The following is a 5,313-nucleotide window of genomic DNA, read 5'->3' on the forward strand; positions in this document are numbered from 1 at the left end:
ATTTGCATATGACCATGTCTGAACTGGGGTGGCGGAGTGAGCTAAAGAATGATTAAACCCATATCATTTGACTGGGGGTGAGTGCTTGCAATGTTCAACACTCCGTCCATCATCCCCTTTGGTTTTGCTCTGAGGTTGACTGTAATATCACTTTCCAATTTGTTTGTGGGTGTTTTCCTTGTTTGGATGCTAGAGGTCCATTGGTCTGAGGACTGGGCAGTGCTGCTTTGCGTTCCCAATTCTTTGAAACCAATATATTTGGGTGTTTATGGCATCTTGGGGGGAGGGGGGTTACTGATGCGGCGGCGCAGATACTCGGGCCGGTTCCTCACCCCCAGTTGATGAACGATATCCCGCTCACCTACTTCAACTGTGACTTTTTCATGGATGCTTCAAATGGTTAAAAAAAGGGAGGTTTTAACTGTAACTTCGGCTTGCCGCCATATTGGCTCAATGCCTTCTTGGGGCATTTTTCGGTGGTTGCGTGTTCTGCAATTTTGGTTTGGTGGCCTGCCCCGCGGCCGATGGGCTTACCCCTGTCCTTCGGGGCAGGGTGGCACATGGGACGGCTGCTCCGCTTCCACTGGGCAGAGTTTGTGCTGGGGTGTAATATGCGGCTTACTAATGAGGTCTCCATGTTATAGAGCCAAATGGCTTTATGAGCCACACTGGTGGGGTCGACAGGCCTGTAGCAGTCCTCCGAAAGTGGATTCCGGCAGGGCAGGCAAGGACCTTTAGCTACCAGAGTGAGAAGGGGACCAGCACCGAGCCGGGCAGAGTAATATCTGTTGGTACAGCATTTCTGCGCAACACCGCCCCCTTGTCCTTCTCGCAAGTTGATACGGTGGGAGGATTGCTCCCCATCATGAAAGGATGTCAACTTATTGCGCTGAGTCCGGTGCACACCACAGACACACAGGGAGAGCCTCACACCTTGAGAACACTAGTGCAGTCACCACAATAGCAATTTGGTATAGAAGCGGGACCCCCTGCGTGGTATTCTGAGAATGGGGCGAGTCCTAGAGCAGTGCGTCCGCACCGGGAGCTGCCTTTGGGTTGGGGTGTCGTGTTTACCAATATATTATTGTTTGGGAAGCACCTGCTGCTTCGTTCCTGGCCTCCAGCAATTTTCAGGCAACAGTGAAAAGGTCAAGAGAACTCCGGTGATTTATGTTCTTCCTAGAGAGATTGGAGGTTTGCCTAGTGGAAGCTTTGACTTAAGTAAGGAACCGCGGTAGATTAAAACACCTGCTGCAAAGAACGTATACCTGGCAGATCGCAAAGTGCATATAATGTGAATAGGTCAGTGGGTTACTGCTCTTGTCTGAGAGATCCTTTTGTTACTGCAGTTATAAGTTAAAATCTATAAGCCTAGCATAGAACAGTGAGCTATTATTCGCCATCAAAGAGCTACATGTAAACTACAAAGTATAGATTAGAGTGTTCTGAAATTTTCCCCAGTCTTTCAAGGGGCACTTTAATAGGGTAGGGTGAAACAGTGGCAAGGGGCAGCGCCGTGCAGCAGGCATGTTAACCGTTGGAGCTATCAGGAGAATTTGAGCATGAACTGAAAAACTGCAACACAAGTCTTCGCTGCATTAGAGGGCCCCTCCCGCACCGTGCATGATGTGCACTGCCTGGGGGCAGACACGGCAATGTGTAGGCAAAAACAAATAATTGAGCACTCCACTCCATCCCAGGATTAGCCTCACACAGCACAGCGCAACAGCATTTTGCAGGCAATACCCACTTGTACTACCTTTTTGACAGGCCAGTGCAGAGAATTATTATTTGGTAGTAACCGAGTGCTGCACGTGCAACCATTCCACGCTTAAGAAATACGACAAGCATTAGCTCCCTGTATAGAACACGGATATGGGTCTAGTGACTTAGGGGCACATGTATGAAGCCCATTTCCCGTACGCAAACGGGCCGATTCTCATAATCGGCCTGTTTGCGAACAGGAGAAAGCCTTTTGGAATGTATCATCCCAAAAAGCCCTCACAAAATAGGGAATCGCAAAATTTGCAATTCCTTATTTTGCGAAAGCATTTAAGGAATCGCAAATTACGATTCCCTAAATGCGATGTAAAAAGCACCCAAGTTGTGTGATTTCTTTGTAAAATTCACTTTTTTGCATTTTTCAAAGTGCCATGTGGCACACATACATGCCCTAAGGGCATGTATGTGTACCACATGTGCACACATGCACATTTCAGAGGTGCAACAGGGTGTCCTTTTAACACCCTGGCACCCTTGAAATTGCTTTCCCAATTTGCGATTCTCTAATTGAGAATCACAAATTGAGAATGTCTTCCTATTCATTCCTATGGGCCTCTAGGCTCATAGGAATGAATGGGAAGGTATTCCCTAATTGCGAATCGCAATTTGCGATTCACAATTAAGGAATATGTAGGATTCGCAAAATTATTTGCAAATCCTACATATATAGCGTTTTGTGATTCTAAAATAGCGATTCTCTAAAAATCGCTATTTGAGAATCGCAAATGTATCCTTTGATACATATGCCCCTTAGTGGGCTAATGCATCCATGGTAGGGGCTTGTGTTTGACCTCTGGGTCACAGGTTTGTATCCTGGCGGGTCTAATCAGCCTTTCATCCTTCTGTGGTCGATATAATGAGTACCATTGTGTTAGGTATCAATAAACATCTCTATTCAGCACCATGATACTCTTCGGGGTGACCGTGTGCACAAATACACTGTGGTGCCGATCACGATCCGGTAAAAAATGTCCCCGTACGACTCGTATCGGGTCTTTTTACCGTACGAATCGTACAAGTGCCGTACGAACTGGCAATCACGATTCGCATGGTAAAAAGTCCATACGAACCGCACTGGGAATATTTCCCCACACGTCCTCGGGTTGGAAAATGTGTCCGACACGTCCTCGTACGATTCACCGTACAAACGTGAAAGGTGAACTCCGACCGGGGAATCACGATCCATCCCGGGCGTCCGAATGTACAACCGTATGGTGAACAGACCGTCCGCACCGAACTCCCATAACAACCATGGAGACGTCCAAACAGGTGCCCGGTACGTGCCGTACCCCCCCCAGCCCCCGTAGGTACGCGCCGACCCCCCCCCCCAGCCCCCGTAGGTACGGGCCGACCCCCCCCCAGCCCCCGCAGGTTCGCGCTGACCCCCCCCCCAGCCCCCGTAGGTACGGGCCGACCCCCCCCAGCCCCCGTAGGTACGGGCCGACCCCCCCCCAGCCCCCGTAGGTACGCGCCAACCCCCCCTGTGTGTACACCCGTGTACGGTGCGTACCCCCCCGTGTACGCTCGAGTCGAACCCCCCCGTGTACGCTCGAGTCGAACCCCCCCGTGTACGCTCGAGTCGGATCCCCCCGTGTACGCTCGAGTCGAACCCCCCCGTGTACGCTCGAGTCGTACCCCCACCCGTGTATGTATGGTGCGTACCCCCCTGTGTACGCTCGAGTCGGACCCCCCCGTGTACGCTCGAGTCGAACCCCCCCCGTGTACGCTCGAGTCGGACCCCCCCGTGTACGCTCGAGTCGAACCCCCCCGTGTACGCTCGAGTCGGACCCCCCCGTGTACGCTCGAGTCGGACCCCCCGTGTATGCTCGAGTCGAACCCCCCCGTGTACGCTCGAGTCGAACCCCCCCGTGTACGCTCGAGTCGTACCCCCACCCGTGTATGTACGGTGCATACCCCCCCGTGTACGCTCGAGTCGAACCCCCCCGTGTACGCTCGAGTCGGACCCCCCCGTGTACGCTCGAGTCGAACCCCCCCGTGTACGCTCGAGTCGTACCCCCACCCGTGTATGTACGGTGCGTACCCCCCCGTGTACGCTCGAGTCGAACCCCCCCGTGTACGCTCGAGTCGGACCCCCCCGTGTACGCTCGAGTCGGACCCCCCCGTGTACGCTCGAGTCGGACCCCCCCGTGTACGCTCGAGTCGTACCCCGCTGGGGGTACGCACCGTACATACACGGGTGGGGGTACGACTCGAGCGTACACGGGGGGTCCGACTCGAGCGTACACGGGGGGGTCCGACTCGAGCGTACACGGGGGGGTCCGACTCGAGCGTACACGGGGGGGTCCGACTCGAACGTACACGGGGGGGTACGCACCGTACATACACGGGTGGGGGTACGACTCGAGCGTACACGGGGGGGTACGCACCGTACATACACGGGTGGGGGTACGACTCGAGCGTACACGGGGGGGTCCGACTCGAGCGTACACGGGGGGTTCGACTCGAGCGTACACGGGGGGTACGCACCGTACATACACGGGTGGGGGTACGACTCGAGCGTACACGGGGGTTACGCACCATACACGGGTGTACACACAGGGGGGGTCGGCGCGTACCTACGGGGGCTGGGGGGGGTCGGCCCGTACCTACGGGGGCTGGGGGGGGGGGTCGGCGCGTACCTACGGGGGCTGGGGGGGGGTCGGCGCGTACCTACGGGGGCTGGGGGGGGGTCGGCCCGTACCTACGGGGGCTGGGGGGGGGGGTCGGCGCGTACCTACGGGGGCTGGGGGGGGTCGGCCCGTACCTACGGGGGCTGGGGGGGGGGGGTCGGCGCGTACCTACGGGGGCTGGGGGGGGTCGGCGCGTACCTACGGGGGCTGGGGGGGGGGGTCGGCGCGTACCTACGGGGGCTGGGGGGGGGTCGGCGCATACCTACGGGGGCTGGGGGGGGGTCGGCGCGTACCGGGCCACCTACTCTGGTCGATTCGCGCCGTACTTCGCTTTTGCGGCACTTTTTGGGTGCCGTGAAAATATTGCCGTCCGGACTGCTGTCGGTTCGAATCGTAATTCCTGGTTCGTGAAACGCTGCCTGAAAGCGTCCCGACGTCACGTCGCAGCATTCCCGGATCACATTCGTATGTATATTTTCGTCGGTCGGTGTTTTTTACGATTCGTACGGAAATGGTGTTTCCGTGCGAATCCTAATTCCATGTTTGTAAAGTTTTACAAACGGGTACGAGTCGGACGGGGAATTCGCTCCGACCGACGGTTCGTACGCGGTTTTTAACGGATCGTAATCGGCACCTTTATGTTTGGCACAGCCAACCACAATACTTTTAGTCTTGTCACTAGCTCCTCTGATAAGCCACCTTTCCTTGTTCGGTGTTGAGGACAGGAAGCACAGACATATAGTAGCATCTACCAGTCACAGCGGATGTATGTCGTTACAACGCACACTTTTACAACGCATGCACTTACAACGCATTTTTTACAACGCAACATCCACTACAACGCATTCCATTACATCGCATGACACTACAACGCATTTTTAAAAACTACCTTTACAACGCA

This window comes from Triturus cristatus, chromosome 11 (assembly GCF_964204655.1).
Source record: "Triturus cristatus chromosome 11, aTriCri1.1, whole genome shotgun sequence".
Taxonomy (NCBI): Eukaryota; Metazoa; Chordata; class Amphibia; order Caudata; family Salamandridae; genus Triturus; species Triturus cristatus.